Raw genomic sequence first — 12,266 nt, forward strand, 5'->3', positions numbered from 1 at the left:
TAGCAGTGTTTATACTCCTAAAGTGTGGGAGGGATGTCAAGATAATAGTAGGGAAAAAGTTAAGAAAGAGAAGACTGGAAGCTGAATACCAACCTCATCTACTGAAATAGAAGCTATGAAAGATGTTTTCATGTTGAAAAACATTAATCCCAAAGGTAATACTTAAAGATTTATAATCCCTGATCCTTGGGTAGTAGCAGTAGAAAGATGAAGAAAAAGAAACCTTAAGAACAAACACCTTTGGTGTACAGATCTTTCACTTCCTTGATCAAATTCATCCCTAAGTATTTTATTCTTTTTCTTGCTATTCTAAACAGGATTGTTTTCTTAATGTCTTTTTCAGATAGTTCATTGTTAGCATATAGAAATGCAACTGGTTTTTATATGTTGTTTTTTTTTATGCTGCAACTTCACTGAATTTATTAGTTTGAACAGGATTTTTAGGAGAGTCTTCAGGGTTTTCTATATATAATAAGATCATGTCACCTACAAACAGAGACAATTTTACTTCCTCCTTTCCAACTTGAATGCCTTTTCTTTCTTTTTCTTTCCTAATTAGTCTGGCTAGGACTTCCAGTATTATGTTGAAGAGAAGAGGTGAGAGTGGGTACCCTTGTCTCATTCTAATCTTAGAGGAAAAGATTTTAGCTTTTCACCACTGAGTACAATGTTAGCTGTGGGCTTGTCATATATGGCTTTTATTAGACTGAGGTACACTCTTCTATACCTAATTTGTTGAGAGTTTTTATCATGAGAGTATATTAAATGTTGTCAAATGCTTTTTCTGCATCTATTGAAATGATCATATCATTTACATCCTTCAATTTGTTAATGTGGTGTATCACATTTATTGCTTTGTGTATGTTGAGCATCCTTGCTTACTAGGGATTTATCATCTGACTTGACCATGGTATATAATCCTTTTAACGTACTGTTGAATTCTGTTTGATTCTATTATGTTGAGAATTTTTGCATCTATGTTCATCATGGATATTGGCTCATAATTCTCTTAAAACACTGGTGAAAGAAATCAAAGAAGATACAAATAAATGGAAAGATATCCTGTGTTCATGGATTGGAATAATTAATATTGTTAAAATGTCCATTCTTCACAAAATGATCTACAGATTCAAGTCAATTTCCCATCAAAATTCCAATTGCATTTTCACAAAAATTTTAAAAATCCTAAAATTTATATGGAATCACAAAAGACTCCAAATAGGCAAAGCAATCTTGAGAGAGAAGAACAAAGTGGGAGGTATCACAATTCCTGATTTCAAACTATATTACAAGTCTGTAGTAATCAAAACAGTATGGTACAGGCATAAAAACAGACACATAGACCAATGGAACAGAATAGAGAGTCCAAAAATAAACCCATGCATATATAATCAATTTTCAACATAGGTGCCAAGAATGTTCAATAGGGAAAGAATAGTCTCTTCAATAAACGGTATTGGGAAAACTGTATAGTCACATGCAAAAGTATGAAACTAGACCTTTATCTCATACCATATACAAAAATCAACTCAAAATGGATTAAAGGCTTAAACATAAGACCTGAAACCATAAAACTCCTAAAAGAAAAGATACAGGAAAAGCTCCTTGACATTAGTCTTGGCAACAATTGTTTGGAATTGACACCAAAAGCACAAGCAACAAAACCAAAAATAAACAAGTGGGACTACATCAAACTAAAAAGCCTCTGCACTGCAAAGAAAGCCATTGACCGGCAATCTACAAAATGGGAGAAAATATTTGCAAACCATCTATCTGATAAGGGGTTAATATCCAGAATATATAAGGAATTCATATAACTCAAGAGCAAAAAAACAAAACTAAACTAATAACCCAGCTAAAAAAAATGGGCTAAGGGGGCTTCCCTGGTGGTGCAGTGGTTGAGAGTCCGCCCACCGATGCAGGGGACATGGGTTCGTGCCCCGGTCCGGGAAGATCCCACATGCCGTGGAGCAGCTAGGCCCCGTGAACCATGGCTGCTGAGCCTGCGCGTCCGGAGCCTGTGCTCTGCAACGGGAGAGGCCACAACAGTGAGAGGCCCACGTACCGCAAAAAAAAAAAAAAAAAAAAAAAAAAAATGGGCTAAGGACCTGAACAGACATTTTTTTCCAAAGAAGACATACAAATGGTGGAATTATAAATTGGTGCAGCCACTATAGGAAACAGTATGGAACTTCCTCAAGAAATTAAAAATAGAACTATGATATGACTCAGCAATCCTACTTCTGGGTATATATCCAAAGAAAATAAAAACATTATCTCAAAGAGTTATATGCACTCCCATATTCACTGCAGCATTATTCACGAGATACAGAAACAACCTAAGTGTCTGTTGATGGATGAATGGATAAAGAAAATACTGTGTACACACACACACATGTGCACACACACGATGGAATATTATTTGGCCTTTAAGAGGAAGGAAATTCTGCCATATGTGACAACATGGATGAACCTGGAGGACATTATACTAAGTGAAATAAGCCAAACACAGAAGACAAATATTACATGATCTTACATATATGTGGAATCTAAAAGAAGTCAAACCCATAGAAACAGAGAGTAGAACAGTGGTTACAGGAGGCTGGTGGGATGGGGAAAAAGGGGAGATATTTAATGGTACAAACTTTCAATTATAAGACGAATAAGGTCTGGAGACCTAATATACAACATGGTGACTATAATTAATGATAATATATGTATCTCTGAAATTTGCTAAGGGAGTAAATCTCAAGGATTCTCATCACACTCACACACAAAATGGCAACTATGGGAAGTGATGTATCAGTTTGTTTGTAGTAATCATTTCACAATGCACACATATATCAAAACATCATGTTGTATATCTTATATACAATTTTTATTTTTCAAAAAGAAAGAAAGAAATAAAATTTTTAAATCTACTCATCAATTTCATTAAAGGATCTGGATTCAGGATAAATATGCTTATTCATAGTAGCAAAAACTAACAATGCATAATATCGGAATCAGGATTCATTATAACAAGAAATATATGGGATAAAAAGACCAAGATAAAAGATTTGAACAAATGCAGAAAGAGATCCACATACCTGCATGGATAGGAAAAATATTAAGGTACTACTTATTTCTCAAATTAACTTATGGATTTAATATATTTTTAAAATCAAAATCTCAATGCATTTTACGTGTACTGGAGGAGGTAGATTAAGATTCTTAAGTTTAGCAAGAAATATATACACTTTTAAAAAGTGTAGTAAGAAAAAACTAGGTCTACCACTTAATAAAACATGTTCTAAATGTGTAATGATTAAATAAATCCGTATGCTACTAGGGTAGGACTAGATACCAATGAATGAAATAGAATTGATATCTCAGAAGCAGACCATGATTTTTGGTTGAATTTAACATATGATAAAGAAAACATCAAGAATTACTAGGAAGGGAATTAATTATTCAGGAATTGGAATTCAGGAAATTAAATAACTACTCAGAAAAATAATTTTAGGTTCTCAATCACACCACACAAAGTCTTGATGTTTGATTGAACTCTAAGTCTTGGCTAAAATGTTTCAAAAGTGCCACTGTATTTCTCACCCTGGAGTTCTTTGATAGATGGAAAAATGACCAAAAATTCTTTCCCTCCAATCAATGAGTAGAGCCTATATCCTCCCCTCCTCTCTATCTTAGTCATGTGATTTGCTTTGACCAATAGGACAACAGTACATATGACCCAACATTTGAAAAGTGTTGTGCACTGGGAACTGGTCTTTTGCTGCTCTTAGAACCTCAAGATCATCATGTGATCCAGCCCAAACTAGCTTAATGGAGAATGAGCAGCCACAGGGAGGAAAACCAATCATAGTTGACAGCCAGCACAAACTCCAGACATATGAGTGAGGCCATGCTAGATCATTAATCCACCAGCCAACCCAACAGCTGATCCCAAACATGGGAGAGAGCTGAGCCTGTGTCTGTGGTTAGCTGGTGGGTCCACAGCAGAAAACCTGCCCAGCTAACTCACAGAATCATGGGCAAAATAAAAGATTATTTGTAAAGCCAGAAAAGGAAAAGAAAAAAGGAAACAAAGCCTTTGGATTGTCAGTAACAAGATTTTGTAGATAGACCTGCCTATTTTACAGACAGGACTGCCTTTGTTACTAGGCAGGTCTGTCTGAAAACACCCAAGATAGTATTCAAGTATTTAAGTGGTTGGAGGTTATTTTCAGATAAATAAGCAGAAATTAAGAGAACTACTAGTGATAAATGACTTGGCAATAGTGAAACAACTCATAAAAACTGGCAAATTTGACCTGGCTTAGAGTGTAACTCTCAGGTTAAACAGACTGGATTTTGAATCATAGCCCTACACTTATTAGTCATGTGACTTTAGACAATTCATATAACCTCTCTAAACTTTAATTTTCTTATCTGATTCATGACAATAAGAACAATTCTTACTTCATAGGGTTGTTATGATGACAACCAAAAGACGTAATCCCTCCAAAGTGCTTCATACTTTCTGCATACTTACTGTATTTCTGGTGCATGACCAGAAGTAGGCACTAAATAAATTTTAACTATTATCATTGCCTTCTTTTATAATTTAATGTAAAAAATGATACCAGATATTCATTTTGACTATCCTTGGCTTTGTCAGGTCCTTAAAATCCACTTACTCTATGTTTAGCATCTCTAAATTTACTGTTACCTTCTCCTCCTGACAGGCTGATGATTTAGTCTAGTTAGTGGAAAATGTGGGTATATTTATGTCTGTGTGTGTGATGAAACATGAAAAAAAATGATGAAAAAATATTTAAATGCCAAGTTACCTAAATCCTATGGAGTGGCAGAAAGGCATTAGCTTGAACTGGTCAGTACTGGCAAAAATAGTTTATGTTCTACTTTATTCAACTGTCTTTCCCTAGGCAAGATAAAGCAGATGAGTCAATAAGAATCAGGCCCCTGCTTCTAAATAAATTAGTCTCAGAAGTAGAACAAGCTAATGAAAAATAAGCCTTCATTTTTGTTGTAACAATTTTAGGACTAGGAACAAAGCAAGTCATATTTGTATTAGATGGAGTGAAATAGAATTATGAGACAAAATAAGCCCTGATCATATACTAAAATTCTTACAGTGACCATCATGCTAGTTCAGTTGATACTTTTAGACTGGACTTGATCCCTATGCCTGACTGTAAAAAGAGCACCTTAGGCAGACACTGAAGAGCAGAGCCAAATCATGATTCAAGAGTCATCATCAACATTATAACAATTATAAAGAAGAATGCCTCCACCATGAAAACAACATGCTCTGGAACCAAGAGAGCTGACCAAGGGGAAGTGGTTTGCACCAATATTTCCTTCTTAAGCCACTGCCCACCTTTTTAAAAAGTCTGAGGTTAAGAGCACTCAGTTGAGCAACCAGCGAAATACAGAATGTGGGAAATTCTAAGACAAATGACCTGGTTTCTTCAACTATCAATAGCATGGAAGAAAAGGAAAGGGAACTATTATAAATTAAAATAATCTTAAGGGACATATGCAAAGAAAAAGGACGCATGGCCTTTGTATCATTATACTAACAAATCTATTATAAAAAGACATTTTTGAGACAATCGGGAAAAACTAAACAAGTATTAGATATTAAATAATATTAAGGAATTAATTTTGCTAAGATAGTATCACTATGGTTGCTTCTTTTAAATCCTTACATGTTAGTAATATATACTTAAGTACTATTGGGTGAAATAATAAATATCTAGGACTTGTTTTATTTTTACTTTTTGGAGGAGGAAATACATTATTTATTTACAATTCTTTCACTTTATCCACAATTTCCCACACAAACATAAGAACTAAAAAAAATAAAACCACCACTTGGGAACACAAGTGTCTTTCTTTAATTAGTCCAGTAGAGGGAGGGTCACAGCCCTCTCACTCTGTGAAGGAGACAATTGAGGCACACTGAAGGGGAAAAAGGGCTAGAAAGAATGCCTGAGAAACAGCTTTCAATGAGAAACACTACATGCCAGCGTGGTGGGCTTCTCTGGCAGACTCATGGTGTTACCCACAGGGGACACTGCCTGGCTTCCCAAGAGGGTGCCACCTCCTTGCCACCATCCCCCACCTCTTTGCTACCAAACACTGAACATCCAACACAGGTCACACATCTCATGAGCTGTGTGGGGTGTGACAGTGGGGGACACTGAACACCTCTCTCTCTGGGAAGAGCCCAAAACCCCAGGGACACACAGGAAACCCCTTTCCTTGGCATTGACAGTCAGTCACAGCTTCTGTCTTGAATACAATGCTGACCTATAAAAGTAAAAACAAAAGCACTTCCCAGATTCCAGGGGAAAGGCAGGGACTAAAAACATGCAGAAGGGCTTCTGCCTCTGTAGTCCTCTCTCTGGGAGGCTGCTAGGGGTGAAGGGTGGGGAGCTCTGACTGCTGAAGATGGGGAAGGAGCAGGGCAGATGCTCCACAAAGGCTCTAGGATTTGTTTTAAATTACTCCAGTAAACCAATAACTCCAGTAAATTGTTTCTAAGTTCTACAGAATAACTGACCTGATCTCTTCAAAAATATCAAGATGAGAGAAGTCAAAGACTGAGTAATTGCCCCATTTTAAAGGAAACTAAAAAGACATGACAGCTAAATATAACATATGATCTTGGATTAGATCCTGGCTCAGAAATAAATTTATTTTTATCTTGTCATAAAAGACATTACTGAGACAACCGGCAAAATTTGGATAAAGTCTATAGATTAGATAGTAATATTATACCAATGCAGATGTCCTGATTTTGATAATTGTACTGTGTTGTTTTTTTTTAAGTCTTTATTTCAAGAAAATAAAAGCTTATGTATTTAGGGACAAAGGGGCATCATGTCTGTAACATACTTTCAAACAGTACAGAAAATGAGAAAGAATAGTAACTCAAATGTGATAAAATAATATTTGTGGAATCTGGGTGAAGATATATGGAATTCTTTGTACTACTTTTGCAATCTTTCTGTATATCTGAAATTATACTTAAATGAAATTTAATAAAATAAAATATTCCAACAAAAAAGTCGTGTGTTTGAGGAAAGGGGTAATAGACAAAATAATAACAGCAAAATGTGATAATTATTGAAACTGAGTGAGGGATACATATAGTTTTTTATATTCTTCTATTTTTGTCTATATTAAAATTCTTCCCTATAATATTTTTGTTAAAGAATGCTCAGCTAGGGCTTCCCTGGTGGCACAGTGGTTGAGAGTCTGCCTGCCGATGCAGGGGACGCAGGTTCATGCCCCAGTCCGGAAAGATCCCACATGCCGTGGAGCGGCTGGGCCCTTGAGCCATGGCCGCTGAGCCTGCGCGTCCGGAGCCTGTGTTCCCTAACGGGAGAGGCTACAACAGTGAGAGGCCCGCGTACCGCAAAAAAAAAAAAAAAAAAAAAAAGAATGCTCAGCTGGCCAAATAGATAGATCAGAGGGTAAATAAGCTTTCCTTGTCTTTCAATTTCTTTATCTGTCTCAAGGATCCTCTGGCATATATACTATTCGACCAGCCAGATTAGTACTGTCTTTTAGAGAAATCTGAAAAAAATTGAAATACCTTTTAAGAATTCAAAGAAACTTCAAAAGTCTTACTAAAAATAGTTGTCCAGCACTATACTATGTAGAATAGATTCATATGCTTCTTATTAGTATTGGTTTCCATAAGGAAAACATCAAATATACCACATATCTTCAAATAAGTAGGGGTAAGAAGGATATTGTATAAAGGGGTGTTCCTATAGCAGGGGTGTATTCCCCCCTGCGTACTTTTCACAACACTATTTAATTAATTTCACAACACTATCTTAGGGTTTAATACAGGGTATTTTGCTTTTAGAAATTGTTTTAACTCAATGCCAACAAAAGCTAAAACTGAAGGTGGCATTGGTCAGCTTTCAGGTAGCAATTGTGGGTTCAGCAAGATAAAAAACAACTAAAACTCACCCAAATTACTTTGTAAATTACCACATCATGTATCCATAGTGTTTCCTATTAGCAAACAGTGCTATAGTAACTATTGTGTTATAGTGCTATTGTTTCATCCAAAACAAAGACCTGCTCACATTCTTGAGCACCACTTTTATCACAGAGACAATGAGGAACAATTCCAAGAAAACAAAAATAAAATTTACATCAAGAGCTCAAAAACACCCGTATTTCCCCAAAATATAACTTTAGTTTACCCAATTCCTCACCCATAGTCCTTGTAGGCTGGCTGGGTTTGCCCATAAAGTTCTCTTACTATTTCCATCTCATAAAAAGCGGTGGAGTTCATTCACCAAATATGCACAGAATCTTAATTCCTAAGACTTAAATTCTTTTTATTTATTTTGTTAAGGAGAGTAAGGAGGCTATCTAGCTTTCCTTTCAGAACAAATTTCAAATATAAAAATGAAGTAAACATTGAGTTGTTTGCAAAGTAGTTATCCGTTGCTAATTTACTATGAAAATTAAGGTGGCGCAGTGGGTGAGAGTCTGCCTGTCGATGCAGGGGACACGGGTTCGTGCCCCGGTCCAGGAAGATCCCACATGCCGCGGAGCGGCTAGACCCGTGAGCCATGGCCGCTGAGCCTGCGCGTTCGGAGCCTGTGCTCCGCAACGGGAGAGGCCACAACAGTGAGAGGCCCATGTACCGCAAAAAAAAAAAAAAAAAGTACAGCTTTATTGAACAGCTTGTTAAAGGCAAAGAGACATATGAAAGCATTATTTGAATAAGAACTGGCATTCAAGAGATTAACATTAATAAAAAGACATTAATGAAATATGGGAATAGATGTGTTATACTGAATAAAACATTATGAGGTGTTTATTAAAATAGAGTTCAAACTATATCTCTAGTTCAAGAGCACAGAATGGGTTATTTTCCTTTGCAAAAAACTTGGCAAAAATATAACAATAGTCAACACTGTCTAACCTTAATGTTACTTTAATGTAATCTTAATGTCTTTGAACTTGATTTCTGCACTTGTAAAAGGCATACATTCAACTTTATTATCTCTAAATTCTCTTCCATGTCTAAAATCTTGTGATGATTTCAAATTATCTCCAAGGGATTCAATGGTTTCCCCAAGATTTGGAAGTCTTCAATCTGCATCCCAGTTGCATGAGCCAAGTAAAATAGTCCTGAATTCAATCTGTGTATTCCTATATTCCATAATGTATTATATAAGGAGGTTACCTAATCATGGGGAAAACACACTGTATATCATGTCTGGCCCTTAACAAGAAATTATAAGACATACTTAAAAACCAAAAAAACCACAGTTTGAAGAGACAACAAACATCAGAACCAGTTTCAGATATGGCAGAAATTTTGTAACTATCAGTCCAGGAATGTAAAACAACTATGATAATATGCTAAGGGCTCTAAAAGAAAAATAGTACACAAGAATAGGTGGGTAATGTAAGTATAACAATTGAAACTCTAAGAATAAAAAAAATGCTAGAAATAAAGCACACTATAAAATGGAAAGGAAGAACACTTTTGGTGGGTTCATCAATAAACTGGACACAGCTGAGAACTGAATAAGTGAGCTTGAAGAAATGTCAACAGAAACTTCCAAAGCTGAAATACAAAGAGAAGAAGGAATGAAGAAATCAGAATAGAATATCCAAGAACTATGGAACAATTACAGAAGGTGTAATACATGTAATGAGAATATGAGAAAGAGAAGAGAGAAAGAAACAGAACAAATACTTGAAACAACAATGACTGAAAATTTCCAAAAATTAATGACAGACACCAAATCATAGTTCCAGGAAACTTAGAGAATTCTAAGCAGGATAAATACCAAAACAATCTACACATAGGCATATCATATTAAAACTGTGGAAAGTCAAAGACCAGGAGAAAAATCTTGAAAGAAGCCAGAGAAACAAAACCTTACCTGTAAAGAATCAAGGATAAGAACTATATCAGACTTCTCTTCAGAAACCATTAGTGGAGTAAAATATTTAAAGTGTTTAAAGAAAAAAACCACCAGCCTGTAATTCTGTATCCTGTGAAATTATTCTTCAAAAGTGAATGAGAAATAAAATTTTTCTAAGACAAACAAAAATTGAGTGAATTTGTCACCTCGCAAGAAATGTTAATAGAATTTCTTCAGAAAGAAGGAAAATGGTCAGAAACTTAAATCTACATATAGAAAAGTAATGTGTAAGAGAAGGAATAAATAGAGGTTAAAAAATACTTTTATTTTTCTTATTCTTAATCGATCTAACAGATGATAGTTTGTTCAAAATAATAATAGCGACAATGAATTCGGTGATTATAACCGACAGATAAGTGAAATGAACAAGAGCAATGTTATAAAGGACAGGAGGGAGAAATTTGCAATACACTGTTATAAGGAACTTGTACTACCCATGAAGTGACAGAGTGTTATTTAAAAGAGGACTTGGATTAGTTGTAAATGTATACTGCAAACTCAAGGACAATCACTAAAGAAGCATAAAAAGAAGTATAATTGATAAGTTAAAGAGAGAAAATTGAATCATATAAAATGCTCAGTTAAAACCAGGAAAGGTAGGGAAAAAGTCTAAGACAAGAAAAAAAAAAAATGACCAAAGAACAAGAGCAACAAATAGAAAACAGTAACAAGTATAATATATGTTAATCCAACTACATTAATAACGATTTTAAATATCAATAGACGAAATACCAATTAAAAGACAGAGACTGTCAAAGTGGATTAAAAGAAAATAAGAGCTCAACTATACTTTTTCCACAAGTAACCTACTTTATTTGTAAAGACACCGATCAATTAAAAATAAATGAATGGAGAAAGGTACCAAGTGATATCACAGTTCTCCTGCATCACTCTTCCCTCCAAGCCTTCATCTTGAATCTTAATCTCTAACTATATATGATCACACTAAAGCTAGCAAATACAATCTTTAGACAAATTAACTGCTTTCTGTGACTATGCCCTATGCACTTCCTTGCCTGCATCTCCACCAGACTCAGTAAGTTAAGTTTTTGAGTATGATTCATTCAACAGCCTGGCCATCCTGTTCCCAAATACAATTCTATCCTCAAAATACATAATTGCTAAGGATATTATTTTACCTCACATAATTTTCTTTTATCAAATAATCTATGTTTGCCAGTATAGGAGTGACTAAAAAGAAAGGGTTCGAAAAATAGAAGTGAGACTGTTTCAGCATTGTAAAATGTTTGCAGTGATGTAGGACAGATAATAATTTCTCTCTGGAACTTAGTTAAAATAACTAGTTTAGCTGATGTCACAGAGTTCAGAAGAAAAATCAGAGTATTATAGACAGCTTACTTCACTCATACACAACAGAGCTTCCCAAAGGATTTTCAAAAATTAGCTTTATTTCTATAAATAGTGTATTTTTGAAAATCAGTTTTATTTCCACAGTAAATGGAATTTTGCATATCCACCCAGCTATACAAAAATACTAAATTAATTTGCTGGGTTGAACTCTCAGAAAAGCAAGAGTTACTTCAAATCTTCTTTTTAACCTGCTGGAACTTAAAAATGGCTGCATCTCAATAGATGTGGAAAAAGCTTTTGATAAAATTCAACATCCATTTATGATAAAAACTCTCCTGGGCATAGAGGGAACATACCTCAGCATAATAAAAGCCATATATGACAAACATACAGCTAATATCATATTCAACAGTGAAAGCTGAAAGCATTTCCTCCAAGATCAGAACCAAGACAAGGATGCCCATTCTTACCATTTTTATTCAACATAGTTTTGGAAGTGCTAGCCACAGCTATCTAAGAAGAAAAAGAAATAAAAGGAACCCAAGTTGGAAAAGAAGAGGTAAAACTTCCACTGCCTACAGATGACATGATACTCCACGTAGAAAATCCTAAAGATGCTACCAGAAAACTACTAGAGCTCATCAGTGAACTTGGTAAAGTTGCAGGATATAAAATTAATACACAGAAATGTGTTGCATTTATATACACTAACAATGAAAAATCAGAAAGAGAAATTAAGGAAATAACCCTAGTAACCATCACATCAAAAGGAATAAAATACCTAGGAATAAATCTACCTAAGGAGGCAAAAGAACTGTACTCAGAAAACTGTAAGACACTGATGAAAGAAACTGAAAATGACACAAACAGATGGAAAGAAATACTGTGTTCTCAGATTGGAAGAAACAATATTGTTAAAGTTACTATACTACCCAAGGCAATCTACAGATTCAATGCAATCCCTATCAAATTATCAAT

The 12,266-nt window shown here is 35.0% G+C and overlaps 2 protein-coding genes across 6 annotated transcripts in view; both read right to left on the bottom strand.

Annotated features, from left to right (window-relative positions):
* The window catches only part of SLC15A2 (solute carrier family 15 member 2), a 779,020-nt gene extending 776,901 nt beyond the window's left edge, over positions 1–2,119 (bottom strand). Inside the window, exon 1 of the mRNA XM_049710148.1 lies at positions 2,062–2,119. The gene's annotated coding sequence lies outside the window, so the exon portion shown is untranslated. The remainder of the gene's footprint in view (positions 1–2,061) is intronic.
* The window catches only part of STXBP5L (syntaxin binding protein 5L), a 361,807-nt gene that overhangs the window by 328,306 nt on the left and 21,235 nt on the right, over positions 1–12,266 (bottom strand). The window lies entirely within an intron of this gene.

Source organism: Orcinus orca, chromosome 5 (assembly GCF_937001465.1).
Source record: "Orcinus orca chromosome 5, mOrcOrc1.1, whole genome shotgun sequence".
Classification (NCBI taxonomy): domain Eukaryota; kingdom Metazoa; phylum Chordata; class Mammalia; order Artiodactyla; family Delphinidae; genus Orcinus; species Orcinus orca.